This window comes from Fukomys damarensis, unplaced genomic scaffold, assembly GCF_012274545.1.
Source record: "Fukomys damarensis isolate Sample0158 unplaced genomic scaffold, DMR_v1.0_HiC HiC_scaffold_30, whole genome shotgun sequence".
NCBI lineage: Eukaryota > Metazoa > Chordata > Mammalia > Rodentia > Bathyergidae > Fukomys > Fukomys damarensis.
Window position 1 is genome coordinate 42,621,072 of NW_022900942.1, and position 26,126 is coordinate 42,647,197.

General features: G+C 36.6%; 1 pseudogene; it reads left to right on the forward strand.

Annotated features, from left to right (window-relative positions):
* Nucleotides 1–24,605: 24,605 nt before the first annotated feature.
* On the forward strand, nucleotides 24,606–25,894 carry LOC104871914 (annotated as a pseudogene).
* Nucleotides 25,895–26,126: the final 232 nt, after the last annotated feature.

Below are 26,126 nucleotides of genomic sequence, written 5' to 3' on the forward strand. Positions count from 1 at the left end.
GTAACCCAACACACCATTAAGTGATATTATTTTTATAACCTAAGTTGCCTAAGGTATTTTTGACTTTTATTCCTTGTACATTACTCTCCATATGTGAAGGAATTTCTAGGAATAAAACCTTACCTTCCTTTGCCTTTGAAAATTCACACACCTGCTTACACTGCCAAATAAACAAATACCAGTCTTACTTTCCTGACATTGTTCAAATTTTCTTATTTTATGACTCCATCAATAAAATGATTGCATATGATTCAGAACCTCTTGTTCTCGTATATATTCATTTGTATTTTCTTATTTTGTTAGATCTGATATTTACTTTTGGTTATAACCTAAGGGAAAAAGTAAGTATCGTGTTTCTATCATATTATTTATGTCATTTAATGACATAGTTGATTTCTCATGGAATACTTCCTATGAAATATGCCATTTTAAAGGATCTGTTTAGAAAGCAATTATCATTTCAGGATTTTTAAAGAGAGAAAACCTACACATCTTTTAATAGTTGGGAATGATCAGAATTTGTTTTCACAATTTATCACCAGAGTTAAATTAATCAATAAAACAACAAATCTTTAAGAGTTTATAATAGTAGTAACTTCTTAGCAAGTCGGGAGATGGGAATAGGAATTTGTAGGGGTTAGAAGGCAAAGGATTCAGGGCATACTAGGAAAAGATAACGATCTAATTAAAACCAGCTTGTTTAGTAAGAATGGCTGTGATTACAAACATCTGATACAAGTAGTATGCTTTCTCTTAGAGAGCAGTTCTCAAAATTTCCAAAAAATTTTTTCTATGAAAGTAGAGGCCAAATTGTATGTACCATCCCTAACAGCTTCTTTCATAGAGACGTTTATAGCTCATCATTGCTCAAACATAGATTTTCTTTCCCTTAGTGCCTCCTATTCTTCCTTCCCCAAATGTTTTTTCCATCTTAAAAAACTCTAATCATTTTTCAAGACCTTTCCATGTACTATCCACTCCAATGAGCCTTTGTAATTCCTCCCATCTTGATTAATCTCTCCTCCAGATTATAAGACATTGCTTACAGGGCTGTCTGGCTAATTAATCATATACTATTACAATGCACATTCTGCTTCCTCATATTATTATTTAACTTTTCATGCATACATATTGTCTTTCTACCAAAGAGAGGTGTTAAGGAGTAATTTCACAGAGCCAACTCAATTTAGTGCGCTGGAGATGATACAGTTCTTATATTTGTGATACACTGCTTGAACAAGTGTGACAGCCTTCCCTGTAAATAGAATTGATTGTAGCTCTTCATAATTCAGAGTATCTTTAATGACATCACCTTGTAGTTTGATTTTTAAAGTGGAAAGTACTTCCATTGCAATTATTCACTCCTGACTTGCACAGTTTGATACAAAGAGAGACTCTCAAGCAGCAGAATTCCAAGTTCATGTCCAGTCTGGGCAACTTAATGAGTATGATCATCTCAAAGGTGTGGGTAGAGAAATAGTTTAGTGTGAAGCACCTGAGTTCAATTTCCAGTTCAGAAAGAGAGAGAGAGAGAGAGAGAGAGAGAAAGAATTTTTACCTAACAAAAAATTTCAGAATCATACTTGGAGATTGGGTGATGATATATAAAGGGCTGAAATGGATACAACATTTTTTCAGAAGGCTGGAGTTAAGCAAGTGGCATCTAGATAACTGGGAAAGGTCTAAAAGGGTTCTCAGGGCTTCCTGAACTTTGTTCCTGTGGCTCTTGACAAGGAGTTACTTTGCCAAACTTTCAGAGGCAAACTATTCAGAGAATAAAACAAGTTACAAAGTGGGAAATACCTAAGGTGTATGATCCAAAACATTAATCAAGTAGCAAACCAAATTATAAATGATAGAGAATAAAAGCACTGATATGAGGAATAAAATACAGAATGAAATAATAACCATGAAGTCTAGAAAAATATGACTCAATTTGAGAGACCAGTCCCTGGAATATGACTTCTAATTAGAGGGTAAATTTTAATGGGACAATTACTACAGATGAAGCCCATAGATGAACAAAGAACTTTGAATTGCTCAAGCATCATAAAAATATTTATCCCAAATAGGACACATGTATAAATCTATTAATAAATTATTTATAAAAAGTGTAATGTGCTCTGATATTGGTAATGATTACCCGCACTATAATAAGTTCTATTTTTTAAGCATACAAAAACTTGCTTTGCCTTTCAGTCCTTAATGGTTTCTGTAAGCCTCCATCCTCACACCAGGGCCCCACACTGGGCACCACATAAAACGAGAACTTTGGCGCTCTCGTGCTGTTCACAGCCTTAGTTCCAAACCGTTGATCTCGACCCATGCTTTTGTGTCGTGTTCCAGCTTGCTTTTGATCATCTCAGCTTTAGCCCTCATTTCTCATTCTTTCTTTTTTTAGCATCACCTTATCTCACCCTTTATTCTTGATGTGTCGCACTGTCTTTCCCAGTTCTTCACCAGTAATACTAACTCTACTGCCATGGTGAATGCTCTTCCCGGTATGACCGGGTCCTGGAACCCCCTGGCTCAGCGCTGTTCCCTTCGGTCTCCTCTAACTTCCTTGCTCCCTCCCTCCAGGCAGCACACCCTCTCAGTTCATCTCTGTTTCACAATGGACACCAGAAATAATAATAAATAGCATACTGCTTTTCATTTCATTTGTAATGAAGGACAGTGTATTAGTCTTACTTTTATCCACCATAGTACTGTACATCACAAAATGTTGGGCACATTTTAAGAGTCATGTTTCATAACCTATGTATAGATTTGATAAACCTCAGAAAGACAGGAGAAAATGGAAGGTGGCAAAAAACACATTTCTGCCTCTAGAGTTTACATCAGTGTGAACTTATTATTAAGTGAGCAAACTGGCTTTTATGTGGGAATGATCAGTGATGGAAGACATTGAAGAGCAGGAGAAGCTGTAGCAGGCTACCCTAGGTTTAATGGGTTTCCCAGGAGGTTCACAGAGTGGCTATCTCCTTTCCTCAGGTGTTGATGGAGTCACACCCATGTATTACAGGCTCTTTGCTCAGCTCAGTGATTTCCTCTCCAAACCCACCTAGTTATGGAGCCAGTACAGAAAATAACTTTTTTTATTCCCCATCACTAATCTGTGGCTCTAAAAATAATTTTTTTAGCACTTAGGTTGGAAGAGAAGTTATCGGTTACCTTACAGTTTTATGATTACTTTTTCCCAGCAGGACAGGATTGTAAGCCTTCTAATATTCTTCATAGTTAACTTTTCCAACATTACTTCATATTTAGCCTAAAAGAAGAAGAGGGAAAAATCAATAACATTTTTTTTCAACATGGAAGAGAAAATAAGATCCTGACAAAAATACTTTGGTTTCAAGAGTGCCACTGAAGTTTATAACCTGTAAGGATATGGGAGATTCTAAAGTAAGTACAATGTGACCGTGATCCACAAACTCAGAATTATGCAAATAGTGTATTTTCTACACTAAAACTCACTGAAATAAGAATCCCAAGTCACCATGTTGTTACAATGGTGTGAAGTTCAACTTCAGTAATTCTGGGTGTTTTCTTCCCTGGGAATCTAGAAATATTGCACATTACAAACATATCACTTGGACTTGGGTCAATTGCCTATTTACCTTCTTACCTTGTCCCAGTGACAAATTAAATTTTAAAAAGGCATTCAGAAATAATTAAGAAAATAAAAACTGAAACAAATTAAATAGCCTTAAGAGGAACAAAGCTGTGCCTCTAAAAGTAGTGAATGTCATTTTGACAATATGTTTAAACATACCCTAGTTTATTACATTGGAATTTTCGTGCCCTTACAAAAATGTGTACAGACCTCAGATAGAAACTGTCATCTATTGACAGTCTCTAAATCCTGTGATTTGTTTATCATTGCTAGTTTAACAGCATAAAATAATTATTAATCAAGAAGCTCTAGCCTTTGAAGGTTTGATCATAAATCAAGTCATATTTGTTTATGTATAGTACAGAAATTTGATGAAACTGAATTTAAGACATCTGTCCCCACCGAAGTAATTTTGACTCTAAGAGAAGCACATACTTTACCCACTTATTTAGGTAATTTATTTCTCCATGTAGACATATAACTCTGGGGAGAAGACTAACTACACATTTTAGAATCCCTTCAATGTCTCACCACTGAATCATAGTAAAGCTTACAGAAATATTGAGGTCAGCTCAGTGGTGCTGCTGCCTGCCTCTCAAGTACAAGGTCCCGAGTTCAATTCCTAGTACAAAAAAAAAAAATGTATATACATATATATATATATATGGGTCAAAATATTGTTTTCCAGATATCAACTTGATTACTTTGACCAACTCATATTCATTTTACTGTAATTCAAACAAATCTAATAAGAAATGATTTGTAAGGCCATTATTTGTCTTAGTAAATTTGCTTTCTTTATCTTCTAGGCTCAAACCTGTGCATACTTTAAATTGCTCCATATTTCTTGTTGCAGAAAAATCTCTTAAGATATTCAAGGACTAAATGACTAGAAATATTTAAAACCACAGCATCAAGGTACCCAGATGAGCCCTAGAGTTCCTTTTCTCTTCCAGCCATCAACTGGGAAGAGGTAAACAGAGCCAGGAAAAACAAGTAGGAACACTTTGAAATTTAGCTGATCTACAACCACCACAGATAAAAACACTGGTACTGGGTACTATAGTAGATTGAACTATAGGTTGATCCTTTTTGGAAACCTGAACTCATTCTCCCATATCTTTTAAATAAAGCTCAAGATCCTTGGGCTAGCTTTCAAGGTTCACAAGAACCTTTGGTACAAAATGGTAAGAATCTCTGTTAGACAGTCCTTTTCTGTAAATCTTGGCAGTGTCACCTATGGATTTGGGCAAGAGTGCTTCTGAATTATAGTTCTATGCCACACCAGTGGATGACTGAAGAATGCAGAGGACCCAGACTTAAGGATCTGGAAAATCATTTTAAATGTATTAATCCCATGAAGAGATTGACCATCGACTCAGAATGGCATGTCTTATTAGAATGCTATACTGTATCCTTGTTAGTAGCAAAACCTGAAGGTTAGTCAGGTCTTACATGAGACTTAAAATTCCCAGAGTTGGAAACCTGTTAGTTCTTGAACTAGAAGTAAAATGGAGGCTAACCATGAATAAGGTCAGGCGAAGCTCTCACATCTAAGTTTAACAGAACATATTTTACAAACTTTTCCTTGTCTCTATTCCCATGTTTTATAGTCTAAAGCTGTGTTCCGCATTCATTTATCCTCTAAAGAGTAGTTCATGTGTGCTTTGTAAAAGAGCCTTCCTGAGAACTGGGACTAGGGAGAGATAGAACTATATTAGCATAATACATCTGCTGTCTTCTCCACCCTACACACTCTGAGAAAGTCTGTGTTAACCCAGAGGGAAGCCAAGCAAAACAAGAACATCAGAGGTATGAGAAAAAAGCAATTCTGGTGTGCATTAGCCCAAATGGATAGGAGGAGAAGAGAGCTATAGTGCAGGGAAAGGAAAAAAAATCAGAAATGAGGCTTCCTTTTCCTAAGATAAGAAGGGAAGACAATTACTATGGACTTGGTTGGCAGGCTTGCTTTGAGGTACTAAGTCACTGCTGAGCCTTGCTCCTTACTCACCCTGAAGGGTTTAGGGGAAACAACATTGTTGCTAAAGGGGAAATCAAAGCTCCCTTTCTTTAACTTCCCAAGGGCTCCTCCCCATGGAACTCCTTAACTCTAGATCTGCTTTAGGCATTCCACTCCACTGGTACACAGCCTGGGGCAGAGCTCTACTGATAAGCCTTGGCCAATGGCCTAGAGTGGAAGACAGATTTAAGCCTAGGAGGAGGGATGGGGATCAGCAAATGGGGAATGCTCTATCTAGGCTACTGTAAAAATCTGTTCTAAGAGATTTGAGTAGGCATTGGCTGATGTAACCATTTTAAAATATCAAGAAATAAGGGAAATATTTGAAATAAAATGGCGATAGCTTTTTCCCAATCTATTTTTATGCCTGTCAACTGCCTTACCCATTTGTGCAATTAATGACTTTGGCTCTGCCTTCAAAGTTTTCTTCTGAATGTTCTTAAACTCTCAGGAAGCCTTAGACTCCTTTAAGAATAAATTTGAAACTGTGAATTCCTGGGGATGGGAAGGGACAATAGGTATAAAGGGCAAAGTCAAATGTACACAAAATACTGTCTTTAACTTCAATGAGTTAGTAAAACTTCTAAATTTTATTCCTGCAATATTCTTGGATGTGAATTTGCCTCCTGCTCTAGACATACTCATACCCATTATCTTTGTGCAAGTGTTTAAAAGAAAATCAGTCAATATGTAGGGGTAGTGGGGCACTAAAGAGTAATGCTTGAGTGTGATGACAGCCCAAAAAGCAAGTGCTTCACAACAGTTGGTGGTTACTCTTCGCTGCACACTGCTAAGTGCCAAGCATCTTTGTATGTCTTCTCTGCCATCTCTATGAAACCTATCAGAAAAAAAGAAAATGCTCTTCCACCACATGGTTTGTGTCTTCAAAGCATGTATTTTGATTTTCAAAAGATAACTTGAGAACAATATAAATCAAAAAATTAAATAATGAAGCAGTAAGTGAAAAGGTATGGAAGGTGGAAAAACAAATTCATTCAGAAAAAAGACAAGTTTGCAAAGTGAAGATGAGGCTTAAAAATGCCCTTATTTGGGCTGGGGATTTAGCTCAGTGGTACTGCCGCCTGCTTTGCAAGCGCAAGCTCCTGAGTTCAATTCCCAGAACAACAACAACAACAATAAATTCCCTCATTATAAATAGGATTTTAGGAAAAGAGAGAAAAGCATACAAATTTTGGAAAACAATATGGGAAAAAATGTTAAAGATGCCAGAAGGAAACCTGCAGAATCATCCTAACTAAATTAGTGAATAGACTCTGTAGAGCAGTACAAAAATAAACCTGGCAGAGTAGAGATAACCCTGAGAGATTCTTGCCATTTTGTACCAAAGATTCTTGTGAACCTTGAAAGCTAGCCCCAGAATCTGGATCTTTATTTAAAGGATATGGGAGGTGATTTCAGGTTTTCCAAAAAGGACCAACCCATTGCTCAATGTACTATAGTACTCAGTACCAATGGACCATCAAAGATCCAGGAAGATAGAGCCAAGGGCAATGATAAAATAATAACATAAAAGAATAAAACTATCATTTAAGGCAGGAGCCATATATGCTTGAACAGTTCAAACAAGAGTATTTGACATATTTCTTGTCCTTAAAGTGATTAATTGGTAATAATATTAATAAGTCTGGTTGTCACTCTAAAAACCTCCATGGAGAGCTCTCACTAGAATGAAAGATACAACCCGTAGCTTCACAATCAGGATGAAAATTGAACTCAATAATAGCAGAGGAAGAAAGAAATTAAATGTTATAAGCCCGGTAGAAATGAGACAGCATGGGCAATGAGAGTTGAAGAGCAAAAGAAAATTTAATAAGGGTAATGTAATAAGCTCTCTCATCTGGCAGACACTGAAGGAGATGACTCCCCCATCCGAAGGAGACAGGATACAGTCTAGAGAGAATGATTATTCAAGGGAAGTTCGGAAGGATATCCTGCATGAGCTGGATACAATGGCAAAAAGAAAAAGAAAAACAAAAAAAAAATTCAAGAAAGAAAGAAAGAAAAAAGAAAAAAATGCCATAGCTAGAATATTGATGACACCAACTGATAGAGTTCTTCTAGCATCTGATCATCTGTAATCCAGCTGTACCTCTGCTTAAGTATTTTTAATATCAACCCTGATGAGAAATAAGGTCATTACCCTTGTTCTGTCCATATCCTTTCTCCATAAAAGGAATATCTTAACTCCTAACATGTATCATCACTACATACTTTGGGATGAAACATTTGTATTCACTGCTTTACAATAATTCTAGGAAGATTTTAAGTCAGGAGTTATTGTGTACATTGTATAGATCCAGAGATTGAAGTAAAGTAGTGTTCTCATTTCTAGGAATATGAGGTATGCTCAAAAATACAGTGAATATTCAGAGGGGGGGTGTTTGTTTTTTGTTTTTAATTTTACAGTAAAAAACATTGCTTCTAACTAATCTCCATCAAAATACTTTTCCTCACTTCAAACACACTTATCCCATTGTTCTTGTCACCTTTTGAAGCAGTTCTGGAAGTTTCCTGACATTAATGTGTTTGCATGCATTTTCATGGCTGCCTCAGTGTCTTGAATTGATTCAAAAGTTTGACCTTTCATGGTCACTTTAATTGTTGGAAAGAGACAGAAGCTTCCTGAGGCCAAATCTGATTAATAAGGTGGTAAGCACACACTGTAATGATTTTATGAGCTTTATCTTTGGATGGTACTAGACAGTAGCACTCAACGTATGTTTGGTCATACTTTGTATAGACAATCACAAAAAAGGATGTCAAGAACTAATGCAGAAGTAGCAATGGCAATGGGGTAAGTTCAAATTAGGAAGAATATTTTGAGGGGGATTAATGGCACTGTTTCTCTTACTGTAATAACTTTTAAAATTGAAACATTTATTACATGTGTTGATCACACATATGTTCCAAGATTCTTAGTGGATGCCTGAAACCAATAGTACCAAAACTGTATACACTATATTTTTCCTAAGTCAATATACTTATTAAAAACGTAATTTGTAATACACTTAATTTATAAATGTATATTACATTTATAATTATAAATGTATTAATGCAGTACATTTAATTTATAAAGTAGACACAGTTCAGAGTGAATAATAATAAAATTTAACAAGTATTAAAATTTACTGTAATAAAATTGCCAGAGTCACTACTCATGTGCTTTGGGGCTGTTATTTTTTTCTTTTTCTTTCTTTTTTTTGGGGGGCGTACTGGGAATTGAACTCAGGTCCTTGGGCTTGCAAGGCAGGCCACCGAACCACTGAGCTAAATCCCCAGCCTGGGGCTGTTATTAGGTAAAATAGGATTTACTTGAATTCAAGCACTGTGATACCATGACAGTCAATTTGCTAACTGAGATTAAGTGATGAATAACTAATAAATGAGTAGCACATATCATTTGGATACTCTGAACAATAAATGGGATAATTTCTGCTTCAGCTGGCAGGGAGACATAGGTGTAGAGTTTATTACAAGCTAGGCAAGGTAATATACACATCATTGAAAACTTATGAATTTTCCATGTAACATTTTTTTCCCTCATTGAGTTTATTGGTACATTCTAGGGATACAATACAGTTACTTTCATTACTGGGATCATGTACCTTTACATGACAGGTCTTGGTTCTCGTTTTGTCCCCTTGTCCCTGCCCTCCCTTCACCATCCATGTAATATTTTTGGATTGTTGTTGACTGTGGGTGAATGAAACCATGGAACATGAAACCACAGGTAAAAAAAGTATTTTACAATATGTTAAGTAAATTGGTTTCCCAAGGTTAACTGTGAGGTGAAACTTGAATCTCCTGGTTCACAGATCTGCTAGTACACTTTTCTCTAAAAGCATGGGGGTTACAATAAATACTGCTTTCCCTCATGTTTTCAGTGTAGGTCAGAGAGCAGTTTTTGTGCTGCTATCTCCGTAGAAAGCAGTGTAAAATCTGAGTCTGGCAGAAAGCTTTACAGAAACATTTTGCGTAACAAAGTCATTTTTATATTCCAAGGCGAATGATCTCACAACAAATGGCCTGCAATTCATATCACTACATAGCAAATGCTTTCTTGCCAGGAGTGGTGGTGCACGCCTGTAATCCCAACACTGGGCAGGCTGAGGCAGGAGGATCACTGTGAGTTCGAGACCAGCCTGGGCTACATAGTGAGTTCCAGGTCAGTCTCAACTATATAGTGAGACCCTGTCTCAAAAAACCAAAACAAACAAACAAAAAATGCTTTCTTTAACTTAAAATATGTACTCTCAGTATAAAATACTTGTTAGTTTATTAAATATTATCTAGTTATTATTATTGTTATTTTTAAAGATAATATTTTATGTAAGAGTTGTTTTGTTAGGACTGAAGGTTATAAAGATCTCTAGCTCTACACCAGCTCTATTCTTCTGAACTTGTTCTCTAAAGCACTGCTAGTAAATTCTCCTAATCTTTCCTAGTCTCCATTTATTACTATTCAGCTCTATCCAAAAACTAGAATTCATTATGATGTTTAGCTATAACAATTTTGAGGTTAGGAAGAAATATAGAATTAATTATATCCAGAGATACCTCTTCACTTATGAAGCTACTTTATTCACAAATCCATTCACTCAAACTCAGTTTCTTTATTTTCTTACACATGTTCCACTTTTTTTTTGTTGTTGTTGTTGTTCCAGCTTGTCAAAGGGCAGACATGGTTTCAGAAAATAAATTATCACAAAAGTAACTTGATCTTTTTCAATGTTTGCTATAACGAACTATGATTGATACCTCTTTCAAGGGTACCTTCTTTTTCAGAATTAGGAAACAACTACTCAATTCTCTAAACTCTCAAAACCTAAGACTTTTAAAAATAATGTCTATTATTAATTTTGCTTTAAATCAGCTTTCTCCAAAGTGCTCTATATCTTTGATCTTTGTTTTATATAATTTTACTTCTTTACTCATATATTTACTTCCTTACTCTCAACTTCCCTAAAACTAGGTAAAATCTAAGGTAATAATAAAAATTCTTAATCTTTGTAGTTTTGTCCATCTTTTCCCTGAAACTAAATAATTTTATAGTACAAAAAGTAAATGCAATTTAATGAAGACATACTTTTGCTTTGTTAAGTTTAGAGACATTTATTGACTATTTGTTCCTTTGTTTCATTATCTTATTAAATATAAAGAAAATATTTGGTAGTACTAAATTGACTTGTCAATATTACTGTGTAACTCTGACAGTTACCTGAAGTGAAGGAATTATCTTTATTGGCAACTTTTTAGGCATTAGCAGAAAAATATAAAAAATAAAACTGAAAAATCTAATGTAATTACCACAGGCTAAAAAAAGAAACATATAAGCAAATATAAATTATATACATATTAATTTTTCAAGCATAAACCTTTAATATTGGCTTATATGAAATTAATATATGTCATTTGGTCATATTCATTGATATTGTTTTGTTGAGTTTGGCCTCTAAAAGTTCTTATCACTTCTGTTTCTATTATTCTTTTCCCAGTCTTAACATACTTTTCAACTTCCCTAAAGCTCTCAACCTTTTCAGAAATCATCATCATTTCCTACCTTCAAAATCTGAAGGAAGCATTATATATTTTAAGTTCTTATCTAGCACGCCCTCAGTTACTTGATACTTATTCTCTTCGTCCCATAAAAATCGTGCCACTCAAAAGTTGTTTTTAACCATTTCTATGTGAAAAGAGCACCTCCTGCCATTTGACAAAGGCACTAACCCAGGAGCCAGCATAATTCATGAGTCAGGTACAACCTTGAACATAAAGAATCTGTGGTAGATCTGAGGAGAGAGTGCCAGTGAATGATTCTCAGACATGAGTTGGAGGTGGTGGATTTTAAGTTAAAATGTTTTATCTTCCCTTGATGATCTTAAAAATTCATTTAATATCATCTCCTCACCTCATTTTTCTCTTATGCTACATACTACCATTTTTAATTCTGTATTATTAAAGACTGATTATTAATCTTCAACAACAATAATGATATAAACAGCAGCTAAGCCTTACAAGGGCTCCTTACTCATATATGTCAGGCACTATGCTCATTTAGGCAACCCAAACATTCCTGAAATATATAATGGTTATCTGTGATTCACAGAAAAAGCCAAGCTAATAAAACATAATTTTCTTGGAAGTCAAAAAACTAGGACAGGATTTAAACAAAATCTTGAGAGCCAGGCACAACCTTAAAAACTTTACCATGGATACTGGAGTAAATAATCACAACTTCCTCCAAACTCAACTATTCTATTTCTGTGATTTTTTTTCACTATTCTATAGTGAATACCTACAGCAAAAGACCTTCTTACATTTAATGATGGTGGGGCTAAGGCTTATCTTGAGTGAATACTCAGAGTAAAGACAATAGGATATCATCACAAAGTGATCACAAAGGTGCAGCTGCTACATTTAAAAAAATATTTTTATAGGGCCAGGGATTTAGCAGTGGTTCCAGTGCCTGCTTCTCAAGTTCAAGGACCAGTGTTCGATCTCCAGTACCAAAAAAAATTTACATTTTTTTAATAATCATAATATATGTGATTTGCTCTCAGCTTTGTTTATAATTGCTACTGCTTTCTGTGGTATGTTTCTTGTGTGATTAATACAGGACAATTTGTTCATTAGCTTACCCATTGGTGGGACAAAATACTTGACATACAAAATCTAAAACTAAGGTTTAATTTGGCTCACAGTTTTAGAGGTTTTAGTCCATGGGTGGCTAGGTCCATGGCAGAAAGAGCAAAGCCAAAGGGCTTATTAAGAGAAAGCTGCTCAGTTCATGGCTGCTGGGAAGCAGAGCACAGAATAGCCAGATATACTCTCTCAGGTCATAGCTTTAGCCCACCATCATAGTCCCAAAGTGTGTTTTACTAACCTCCTAGGCATTTGTCAAGTTGACAATGAAGATTAATCATTCCAGGTGTCCACTAACCATCACCGAAAATTGGAGGGAGAGAGAGATAGGGATGCAAATACAGTCACACAGAGCCATAGACAGAAAGAAAGATAGGAATAAACACAGAACAGTAGAAACGTACAAAGAAACAAATACACAGATGAAAAGATCAGAAGTTGCTAAAAGTTGCAAAGAAAAAGAGAGATCCTTATGGATAAAAATTTGGGAGTTTTACTTTGGACAGATAGCTAAAGTCTTTAAAAGTTTTGAGCAATTGCTTACTGAGAAACATGTGAGTTTCTTATCATGGCTAACTGGTGGTTAAAAAGCTAAGCCAATGATTTGAAAAGACCAAAGGTTTCAAGTGCCCCTTTATTGACTCCCAGTATTTCACATAAGCTAATTTTCTGTCTTTTTGTATGAATTAATTGAACTTAATATCTTTATTTGACATCAGGAAAACCTTACTTTCTCGGCCTTCTCAGAACTTCTGGTCTAAAATATAACCCATTCAGGGAAGAGGAAAGAGAAATAGAAAGGATCAAGATATGTATTGGTACCAATAGTCCACAATGAATATATTCATTATGTACTTCAACATATACTAATTAAAATATTTTACAAGAAAAATGAGCTTATATTTTGAGGAAAAGAAAAAGTAAAATATATTCCATTGACATAAGTATCATATGTAAGTATAAATCAATTTCTTGTCGGAATAAAACTCAACATTACTCAATTAACAAAGTGAATTATTTTCAACCTTACTTCTACATATTGCGTAATGAAGTATCAAGACTCTTTTGGTTTATGCTACAATGTATTCTTTCGCCTTTGAAGAGAAACCCACTTTTCTTTCTGGCAAAGCCTACTATATACACAAGACCCATGCTCTTAAGAAGTAAACTATACTTTTTTTTTTTTTTAACCAACCTGGTACAAAGCCAGAATGCAACACATTAAAATTTGTGTAAACTTTGCTCCTGCTTTTTCATTGAGGAGTCAGTGTTTCAGCCACAATGAACTACTATAATTCCCAAGGCTTTAAACTAAACACCAAACAATAACTACTCACAACAGATATTGACTTTCCATGCATAAGGAATCATTTTATGTGCAAAACATTTCATAATGTTCTAGTCACAGCTCACTGGCTGTTATTTTGGAAAGCATCTGTTTGAACCACTAACCAGACTTTCTTAAGTAAACTTCGTTAGGCATCCCTTACTCGATTTTTCAGATTTCTTTGGAATGATTTTAAAATTTAAAATGCTATGTATTATCATTAATAACAGTATCAAACATGTAAGGTATGATAAGTTCAATGGTAAGATTCTCTTTTATTCCACAATTGGTAATTGGGGTCATGGAGGAATACAAATTTCTGAAAGTATGTTTTTCTGAACACACTAAGGGATCTCTAGTTAAATATGTCTTGCACAATAGTGTATACTGCATCTCCCTTTTAGAAATGATAGTTCAACATATTTAAGGTTCCATGTACTCCTATAAAAAATAAATATATTTTATTATGTTTATGTCAAAATTTTCTTAGTAAATTTTAATTTAGGTTCCCCCCGCTCCAAAACACATAAAACCATCAAGGGGAAACAGTGCTACATTCAGCTCTAGCACATGTGGCCAATGGCTGGGGTTGGGATTTGAGAGACTTGATTTTTCCCTAAAACAGGCTCTCTGGCCTTGGGAACAATCTTATCCCTCAAATACAACTCACTTATTTGCCAAATTACTTGAAAATATCTACCATGCAAGAGACAGAGAATGTGTATAAAGATCAAATCTTGAGTATCTGTGAAAGCACATTAAAGTTGAAGAAGTATGGATATGTGTTTGGTACTATTACATCCCTGGATTTTGGCTTTAGTGCAATTCTGCACATTTAACCAAGGATTTCTTGTGTGATTTGCAATTCTCACACTTTCTAAAATAACAGTGTTTGGTCTGGTAGATGCTATAGACTGCTTCCAGATAAGTTAGCTAGGTTCTGTTTTTTTTTTCTTTCTTTCTTCCTTGCAAAATTTTACTATTATTGATGTAAATAAATCCAGGAGGATAAACTGAATGTTTAGTTAAACGTAAATGATTTCTATTCAGGTGGTGATAATTGAATACAATATGGCTATTTATAGTGTTGATATCAGTGGAAAAAATTGACTCACTTAAACTGTCTTCATCTGCCTTCAATGGCACACACCTCTGATAGCTGTAAGAACAGATCAAGTTGTTGACTAATCAAGACTCCTGACATAACAGGCAGCTATATTGTATCAACTGATACATGGAGCTGTAAGAAGAAGTCTATTGACGCAATGTCTTGTTTTCCTAAGATTTTTCTTTAAACATGTGCAATGTTTGCTGTTATCCCATAAGGTTATAAGGGCTTTATTCCAAATTACTGTGCCTGGTATTAAATAACTTGTCAACAGGTCTTACAGAAATATTTGATTACAATCCAAATACTTTGGATTCCCACCATTTAATCAACTCAAAGGATTAATAATGAGCATTTCTGCTTTATTGACTTTCCTCCAATCAAAAGAAACAAAAATCTAGCTTTAGTGGCAAAATATAAACAGATGATAAGTAATGTGTTAATGTAAATGACATATAACTAAACTATGGTGTATATTTTCTGTCCTCACTAATTTTAAATGACCTTTAACACTGCTGACTCTGGCTGGTTTACTTTTCCATCACCTTTATCTGGTAGCACTCTTGTGTCTTCTGTTATTCTATAGAGTCTCTATGCTAAAGAATCAGTTCTGCATCCTCTTTTCCTGACAGAGGGGCATATGCTCCAGAACATAGTAAATAAAACTTCAGGACATAGTTTGGGGTTAAAAGTTCTCCTCTGAAGTATTCTGGAGGTGCAGTCAGCATAGTAGATATCCAAAGAATGTAGTGGGTTGTAGTGCTACTAGTGCTCCTACGTGCCTTGCTCTGACTCACACAAACCAGGGTATAAGAAATTGGAAGGAAGTTCTAAGGCTCCATGCCTAGTTTACCATTGACTTTCTTCAAATTCTACCATTGACTTTTTTCTAATTCAAGAATGGGAGTTTAAGACACAAGACATGGGGTTTACTGATTAATAGTTTTGTGTAATGGGAGATTATAGAAAGCCTGAACAATCCACTTTCTTCCCATATGGCTTGCAGCAACAGCTGTATTTTTGAATACTTGGTCTCCTCACCTTATTAGAACCTGAGTTGCCCTGGGAAGGATTTGCTAGGGCATAGGCTTTGCTGCTGCCAAGGACCCTGTATCCTTGAAGATCTGATGCCTTTTAGAACTAACCCTGATGACAAAACCAACCCCGGGCAGTAATGTGCATTCCTGTTGAGCATACTTAGAAGTATCAGGGAAGCCATGCCAGAAGCCTTTCTTCTTTGAGTTTTTGTGTGTTTGGAACAGAGTGATTCTTACTTCAGCTTTGTACACATTCACTTTCTTTTTACTTTTTTTTTTTTTTTTTTTTTGGGGTACTGGGATGCACATTCACTTTCTCAAAACTCTACTTGACCTGGACTCTAAAATCCTCCTGCTGATTCCAGATTAGGCTTTCCACTGTCTAGAGGGTTCTGGTTTATTCACTTCACTGCTATTAGAAAGCAAAAGACTTATGTTTATCCTGAAGCTACCAATTACTGTGGACTTAACAGTGTGTCATCTCAAATATTTCCCTGGGAATTGGGATGATGTTGGCTGACATTTTCCATAAAATGGAATATTACTCAGCCATGAAGATTTTTTTAAAAAATGAAATGCTTTAATCTGAAATTTGCTGGAGACTAGATTTTATGTTTCTACTTTTTGTACTGGAGAAAACCTAGTATGTTGTTGAGGGTGTAGAAGCTGCTTAAGAAAGAGACATCATGTTAACAATAAAGGACATCTTAGTTCACAACAGTTTTATTTTGTAGTATGCCACTGAGTATTTGTTCAGCAGATCACCCAATAAAGGAAGATTTTCAATTTAAAAGATTCTCATGGTACAGGGCAAAAAAAAAAAAATCATTAGATGAAAGGAGGAGGACTCTGCATCTTGAACTCCAATGTATAAAGAAGGCATTGAGGGATATGTCCCAGACTATAAACCAAGCCAGTGTCCCCATTCCCTGCCATCAGTCAATCCCTGATACACAGTGTGGCCAGTCTCCCAGCCCTTCTTCCTGTGCCTTTTACTATTATGTTCATGAAATGAAAGGAAGAAAGAACCAGGCCCTTTAAAAGGTCTGTACTTGTGTCAGTGCTACTTAGGAGGCCCACTGCCATAGTCAAATTAATTGACCTGTGCTTGGCTGCAAAATCTTAGAAGATTCTCTGTACTGTTCTCAATTTTAACCTAAGCCCACTTGGCTGCCTCAGACTATCTACTAAAAAAAACAAAAATACCGGGTGCCTTAAAAGAACACAAATGCAGTAGGTGAATATATTGCTTGCCATTTCTCAAGCCTAATTATCTGGAAATCTATAGTAGCGTTATGCGTATTTGCTTCAGAAGCTATTTGCTCTTTTAAACTTCCCAATTCAAAAGCTGACTGTGCATTAATGTACCCTCGTTCTTTGCCACTTCTGTTCTCAGGTTTTTCTTAAATTTCATTCCTTTTTAATGTATTATGTCTTTTTACCACTTGGTCCTCATTTTCCCCAAAACATCTGTGTGTGTGTGTGTGTGTGTGTGTGTGTGTGTGTGTGTCCTGTAATTATTAAACAATTTTAAGCAATTTAAGTTAAATGGAATTTCAAACTTGCCTTTGGAGATAGAAGCAGTTTTCCTGGGTAAAGATGAAGAAATATCACCCTAATGAAGTTAAGAGATAGTGCCGGTGAGGAATAAGACGCTTCTATCTAAATGTTTTCTAATATATATATGTACAAAATTTGCCCCCCCAAATGGTCTTCATAAAGTGCTGTATAGCTATAACATTGACAAAACCAAAGCAAATTTTAACAAAATTCCCCAAAATAACAAGGTAAGCAATTGGAATTTTTCTCAAGTTGGAGTCTCATTTTACCCATATGAAGCATTCATATGGGTCTTCTATGAAGGGAAATAGACTGATGTTAACCTTTTTTTTTAGAGTCATCTTAACAAGGTTTCAAACAATTTATCAGCTGTTAGAAGAAACCTGTGTTTTCATTAAACAACAAAGGTGGGATTGTTGTGAAGGCAGAAAAGAGAATTACAAGGATCTGTGAGAAATTACAAAGGCTTTTATAAAACTCCAGTTCTTAGAAATGTTTACATCCTCCCATTCAGCACTCAGCAGCACAATATTAATAATTATTGAAATGGAGAAATAAAAGAGGAAAATGGAGAGCAGGACAGAGGGAGGGGAAGGATGGAAGAAGAATAAAGGAAAGGAAAGAAGAGAGGGAAGGGAAAGAAAGAAGGAAATCAGAAGGGAGAGACAGAACATTGTTTCAGATCCTGGGACCTGTTTCAGCTTGTAAAGTGAAGGGCCATGTTGCTTCCTGGAAAAAAGCCTTGAATGGAAGATTATCAATAAAGGGATTCTGAAACTCTAGCCCCCTGTAATACTCCAGAGTTCATCTTTGTCTTATCCCGAATATCTCATGCTCTGATCCACTGCTTGTAAAATCAGGCCTAGGCTGGAAACCAAGGTAAAGGCCAAAGACAGGGTGTATCTATTTAACAGGACTGGTGTAAGGTCTGTGCATGTGTTTCTTTCCCATTGGAGGACACCATGGTCCTATGTGTGGGGAAGCACACACAGCAAACACACAGATTTTAGAGTTCATAGAATTTTAGTTCAGAATCTGTCAGAGACCTGCTTCAATTTCCTTGGGACTGAATGTTCAAAAGGCATCCGTGAGAGTAACTTCCTTGTTCTTTCTCTATCTATTATTACCAAGGAATGTGTTCTTCATCTGTGTGGTGACAATGACATAAAACAGAGTGCACGTACCTTGGAAAGTTATCTGGTGCTCTCAGTGGATTTGTGCTGGTCTTCTCTGGAGCATTAGCTAAAGGTGAGATGAGAGGACTAAGGGATTTTTCCTTGCATCAGCAACTGGGTGAGACAAAAGAAAGTCTCATTGGAAGAGTCCCTGATTATTGAAAACCTAATCTGTGCTCCCCAATCTCACTTTTATTATCTGCATTCAAACTTCAGTCAATTATTCATTTCCTTTTGGAAAAGCATATTTTCAACTACAAAAGTAGTACTGTAAGAAAAAAAATGACAGTGGTTACAAAATCTCTAATTCATTGCCTAACACATCATATATCTTTTATACTCAGCTGAACTTTCTTTGTCTTTCTGTTACTCTCTTGTAGTATGTATTCAACAAATATGTGTTAATTCATTGCTGTCAAGTATGGTGCCCATGATTAAATTAGATAGCAAAGCAAGATTTTTAAAAGTGTCCTTCTAATCTTAATTACTTTTTTATATAACTTACTCCTCACTAACCCCATAAACCTGAAGCAATATAGGAAAAGCAAAGTGTTAATTTAGGCAGTTTTGGTGATGTTGATTAATGCAGAAAGATATTACTCACTAATTACAGACAGAACCCCCTCATTTGAACTCAATAACAGTTTTAATTAAAATTCTTAGTCTCCCAAAGCATGGTTCCCTTAACCTGGTTTAATTATTTTGTGGGTCTTGCCTATGACCTTGATTAATTTGCATAGTACTAAACATGGTTCTCTATTAGTCTGGATATGTGCTAATATGTGAAAATTTCACATTTTAGCTAAAATCAACATTAACTAAAAGGATGCCAGCTGATTAACTGGGCCTAGACATGTGATATATATGCATTCAAAATGCAAATAAATGGTGGACATTGATGTTGAATATTTAATAATAATGTAGGCTATTAATGTGCTTGCTTATATAATTTTTATTAAATGTGAAATTGCTAACTATATACCACTTACTGAAATAAGAGAACACCTATTTTAAAACACTAGAATCTATCTTTTTAAAATATGATGTACTAACTAATCAGACATAGGGTATATATCAAAACAAAACAACAATACTTAATTTTAAATTAAAAATGTGTTGTAAATATATAAACTTTTCTGCCTTAGGAATATATCTGCAGACCAATAAATATATCTACCAGAAATTTTCATATAGTTTATTTGTAACTGAGAAAATGGAAAATTTCCTAAATGTCTATCTGTGCAACAAGGCAAAAATATAAGCACATTTAGGGAAACATGTTTTCAGTACACTGTACAATATTGCATATGGGTTGCAGAGATGAGAAAAGAGTCTGTGGCTTCAATAAAGATGTAATCCATGAATCCATGGATGAATAAAATGATTGAGATGTAGCCTGCCTTAGTGCAGTTTGTTCCCAGCTCTGGGCTTCCTATAGGGAAAGATTCTGCCAAAGCCACTTTCTACCCAGGTAGAGTACTGCTGCTACTGATCAATAAATTGAATTTTTGCTTTGTCACTAACTATGCATTCCAGTTTCTGTTATCATTCCAGAAGAATTTACATTAATAATCTGTATGCTCTGCTTAGGAAAATATTTGTACTATTGAATTTTATTTATCTTGAGTTAAACATTATATCAGCAAGATCACTTCCAGCAAAGGAGAAGGAAAGTAATTGTCACCTAGATATTCTTGTTCCAGATTTCTGCATCTAGTTCTCTGAGTTTTGGAAAGCCTCTCTTTTCGAAAACTATTTTGAAATGAAGAATGAAGAGGGGAGGCAGGGTGTGAGAGGAGGGAAAAAGGAAAGTAAAATAAAGGGAAAGGAAGGACAAGAAAGCAGGTTTGAGATAAAACTACAGTAATCCAGCCCCATGCAGTCATAGGTGGGGATTTTCAGAGGTGGCTAGATCTAAAATGTGTGACGCTGGCATTAAGGATGTGATGCTGGGATTAATTCATGGCTCACTAATAGGATTAAGGCTGCCCTACTCTGGGTGTGAGTGCTACCTGCCTTAAGTAGGTAGCCTAGATGGACTGTATGGGACAGAAAATGGGTGCTATTATTGCTGCTTTAAACTTGCTGGTTAACTACTTTGCTACTTGCTGCCTTCTGTCTGACATGAGCTATTTATTTTCTGGAATGCCCTTCTGCCATGCCACTGTGCCTTAGAGACAGCTGAGTGAATGAAAACCACTGCACACTGTAAATTAAAATAAAGCTTTCTTCCTTTAATTTTAGGTGTCATACAGTTTGTCCCAACAGTGAAAAAAGTAACCAACACAGAATTTGGGGTGGTTACTAGACTATACCTGACCATGTGGTTCAAGACTCTTTGGAATGGGCTTGTGGGAAAAGTTTGCAAAGGTTTGGAGATGCCAGCCGAAGAAGCAGCCCTGAAATTCTTTAAACTGTACTTTATGAGAAATTCTGATCAGATTTCAGAAGACTAGAATACTGATAGAAATGATGACGGTAAATACCAGGCCAAGGAGGTTTCTGCTTGGAAAAATGACTGCATTAGCTGCTGGACTATAGACAATGTGTGTTATGCTTTGACAGAAAGTTTGTCTGTGTTTTTCTCATGTCCAGAAACTTTTAGCCTGAAACTAATGGTGGTTGACTGATTAATCTGGCAGAAGTAATATCAAGATACTAGAGTATCTTGTTAGTGGGGTGGTATGGCTACTCTTGGGGACTTTTAGCCAGATCTATATTGAGAATCTAGAGCCCTGCAGAATAATTTAAAACATTCTGAATTTGGCAAGAAAGGACGCTCCAGTAAAGCTGTAGACTGAAAAGAGAGCGTAGACAACTTTTTTGCTGAAAAGTAAGAGGACAGTAAAAGATGGCCTGAAGATATCACACAAAACAGCAGGACTCCAGGCTTTGAAACCTCAGATTTGCAAAGTGAAAGACTGCTTTAAGAAAAGAGCCCTACAACACCATGTTCTAGAATGGTAGCAGCTAGGAAAGTTTTTCCAGGGATTTGGTGAATAGACTCTGTATCTCTCTAGCCAGGAGAGAAGGAAGCCTGGTTGCTGTTCCAGCTGCTAGAAGACCCTGGCATCATTCTTGTGATATTGGTTTTAGGTGCATGCAAACTGCAAGAACTGAGTCAAAAAGGCTATCTTCCAGATTTCAGAAGAAGGCCTGGAAAGCCAGGCAGTATGTCCCGAAGCCGTGAGTGTGAAATTGAAGGTCCAATGGAGACCTCAGAAGGTTAGAAAAGCCAGGAACATGGAAAGTCTGAGAAATGCTACAGGAGCGAGCAAAGCCAGGCCAAGAGCAAAGCCATAAGAACTGCTACCACATGCAGTGCCATAGGTGTGGCAAGAGTTCAATCTTGCTGCAAATTCCCTACAGGACTTAATGTTTACCCTTCTGTATTTTGGACTTGCTTTCCCATTCTTTTGTATTTCCTTATTTATACCTTTGGAATGGTAATGTGTATTTGGCCATAGTATGTTGAAAGTGTTTAACTTTCTTTTCATTTGTACAGGGCCTTGCAGCTAAGAGCTTTCCTTAATCTCAGGAGACTTTAATCTTGGACTTTTCAGCAATTCTCAAACTAATAGGACTTTACTAACTCCTAGAGATGGACTAAATGCCTTTTGTGTAAACGGATGTGCATGAGTCTTTGGTGGGGTGCAAGAGCAGAATGCTATGACATGTGTACTCTCAAATCCTCATGTGGTCAAAGACAGGGCTTTTCAGAGATGGCTGGATCTAGAATGTGTGATGCTGGCATTAATAATGTGATGCTAGGATTGATACACAGTTCAAAGTTAGCATTAAGGGTACCCTACCCTGAGTGTGAGTGCTACCTGCCCTAAGGTTGGGTAACCTGGAATAAAATATAAGGGACAAAAAGAGGGCTGTTACTGTTGCTGCTTATTGCTTGCTGCCTTTCTGTCTTTCACATTCTGCCTGCTATAACTGTTTCTCTTGCAATGCCACCCTACCAGCCAACTATGAACTGAAACCTCCACAAGTTGTGAGCTACAATAAATCCTTCCTCCTTTTACTCTGGGTGTCAGGTATTTTGTCACAACAATAAGAAAAAAGTAATATATATGATAATTATACTACACATCCTTCATTTATTAATGGAATTCTATTTATTCCATTTATTCTATTCTGTTCTATTTATTAATGGATTTTTTATTAATGGAATCAGCTGAATTTAACATATTTGATCATCTAATCCTTCATAAGTTTTCCTGAAAGTCAGAAATACTAAAGCTACTATTTGCTGTTCAATACATGTACACCAACTGGTGTATTCACCGTATTAACATAATAAATGCATAATTGCATTAAAGATAAGCTGCTGTTTTTGGACTAAGAAGCTAAATGCTCTCCTCATCCCCTTCAATAACTGTTGTTCTTCTACACATACCTACGCATACATTGATATTTATCCACCATAAGGAAAGAGTGCACATCAAAGAATCCTATGGTAAATGTAGTAGAAATCAAACAGATCATTTAGAATTAGCCTTTTCTAGGTACAGAAATGCATCTGTACATTTCAGAATCTCCTTTAGTTTTTAATTTGTAAAACAAAAATCTAATCAAAATAAAGGTTTATAATTTAATTAATTACTACCTATCAGAACAAATATTGCAAAGGAAACATTCTCAAAAGCAATGCCATATTTTCTGTGCTTTCAAATATCTGCCCTCTGAACAACCATCAGACTTTTCAGGACTAATCAAATAAGAAATGTTATAGTATATCATAAATATTTATGTGGGAAGGGGAAAGGTAATAAAGGAAAAGTAAAAATATGAGAAAATGAAAAAAATGGAAATAAGTATTTGTAAATGTGGAGGGGAGGAGTGTTGAAGGGAGGGCAGGGACAAGGGGAAAACATGAGAACCAAGACCTGTCATGTAAAGATACAAGATCCCAATGATATATGTAACTGTACTGTATACCTAAAATGTACCAATAAACTCAATGAGAGAAAAAATATATATATATGGTCTTTTGTGACACATCCGCCCTTCTTACTCTTCATACTTTACCCATACTCTCCAACCTGCCTGGAGTTCAAATACAGATGAAGATGATGAAAATGTTGATAAGCATCGTGTTTAAGCCTGCAGTTTAAGTAAGCAATTTAGAATGATAAATTCTGCAGTAATAAAATTGTAAGATTTAGAGAAAGTCTTACTTTTTAATTTTAAATTATACACAGACAAAAAATACGGTATCATTTAAAAAAAAGCCAAGTCTCAGAATTATGAGCATTGAAGTCTTGGTCATCTTACAAAATAAATAAATAAATAAATAAAACATCCAGGCATCTGCTTTGCTCCAACATGCACTTCCATGATTTACTTTAACTTATTCTTTTCTAAATGTGTCACAGAAACTGTCTCAAGTGCCCGCTAATGAATGTACAGTAGTTTTTCCTAATCATGTTTTTTATTGTTTTAGTTATCTGTGGCTAGTTAAGGTTCAAAGCTATTGAACTGAAAATGACAAAAATCAATAATTTATGCTTTAAACTGCATGTCTGATGAAATCTCAAGATGTCTTGCCAAGGATGTGAACCATCCTTTTAACACATACATGCTGTATAGGTTATCTACCCATTAGCTGCTTAGTGGACAACTAGTTTATCATCTAGTTTACCAGATCACTTGTTGCAGTATCATTGTCATATTGTAGTAGTTGTGTTCAAAGTATCTTAATTTGACTTATTCATGGCCCAAGACACAACCTTAGTGGTGCTGGCAATTTGGATATGACAAAGAGAAGCCATAAAGTGCTTCCTTTAAGGGCAAAAGGGCAGTGTCAGGTGGATGGGGTGGAAGCCGCTGTTACCACTGCCTCCCAGGTGGGTGTCCTTTGCAGTGAACTTCAATGGCCCTGACAGGGTTTCATCACCTTACATGGTTTTAAACCTATGAAGCTATGTCTCTTAAAAGGACTGATAGCCCGTTGCTTGAACCATAGAGTTTGTGGACAGGTTAACAATGGGCTCATAGTGGCATAAGGCTCACAGACTCCTGTGAGTTCCCTAAAGTTCTTGGATGGCTGCTTTGCCTTTTCAATCAGAGAGTTGCAAAGTTCCATAAAGAATGGCCTTTGTGGATAAGCACAAAGTAAAGCAACAGAGATTGGATAGAATTTGTGAAGGAATCCAACCCCAGAACTTGAACAGCCCCCTGCAGCCCTCCTCCTGGTGGCACTGCTGGATGCACTGTGGAGATGCCCAGCCTGAAGGACCTGGCCTCTGTGTCACACAGTCCACACAGGAGATCTGTGAAAAGGTGTTAAGGCCGTGGGTGCCATAGTGTACAGCATACTCACCCTCACCAGGGGAGACTTTGAGAACTTCAAGACCCCAAGAGTGATCATCACGCAGATCTGAGGCAGCTGTGACAACATGGACATCAAAACTGCCTGTGAGCTTGGGATCACTGTGTGCAACATCTCATCTGCAGCTATGGAAGAGATGGCCGGTTCCACCATCTGCCACATCCTTAATCTGTGTCGGTGGAAAATGTGGCTGTACCAGGCTCTAGGAGAAGGAAAGAGGGCACAGAATGTGAAAAGATCTGTGAGGTGGCCTCAGGAGGAGCCAAAGTCCATGGCGAGACACTGGGCCTCATCCACTTCGGTGGCACAGGGCAAGGCAGCTGCTGTTGGAGCCAAGGCCTTTGGATTCAGCAAGATATTTTATGACTCCCACTTGCAGGATGGCATAGAGCGATCCTTAGGAGTGCAGAGGATCTGCAACCTACAGGATTTGCTGTAATAGTGTCTCCTTGCATTGCAATCTCAGTGAACAAAGCAATCACCTCATCAGTGTCTTTACCTTAAAGCAGATGAAGCAAGTGGCATTTTTAGTGCATGCAGCCCACGGTGGCCAGTTGGATAAGAAGGCCTTAGCCCAGGTCCTCAAAGAGAGCAGCATATGAAGGGCAGCCTTTGATGTGCACTAATCTGAGCCCTTCAGCTTTCCTCAGGGTCCACTGAAACATGCACCAAATCTCATCTATACTCCCCACATGGCCTGGTGCATGAACATACATCCCTGGGAATGATGGAGGCAGATGCCACCAAGATGGTCACATCCGAGAAAGCTTAAGAAACTGTTAACAAGGAATTATTTGTCACATCTGCTCCCTGGTCAGTAATAGACCAGCAAGCGATTCATCCCCAGCTCCATGGTGCCACATACAGGTACCCATCAGGCGCTGAAGGTGTGGCTCCGGGATGACTTCCCGCAGCCATGGAAAGGATTATTGCTGGAGGCATCCTGGTGTCTCACAACCTTGCCACGATGGCACATCCTTCCCAAGCTCCCTTTCACAACCAGCCTGCAAAATGTGGGAACAGTTGAGAACACCCCAATGAGCAATAGCAGACAGTACTGAAAGGTAAAGTCAAGACCAAGAGACAGTGAAAAATAATAAACTAATTGAAAAGCCTTTGACAGTCTTTGGTCTTGGATATACACATGCTTAATGTTGCAGAGTAAAAGCTACAAGAGCTAGAAAACTGAAGCTGTCTGCTTATAGAGGCACTGAAAGACCAGGATGTGACTTAGTAATGGCCAACTTCCGTTATTGCGTGTGAAGTTTTTTATCTGTGCA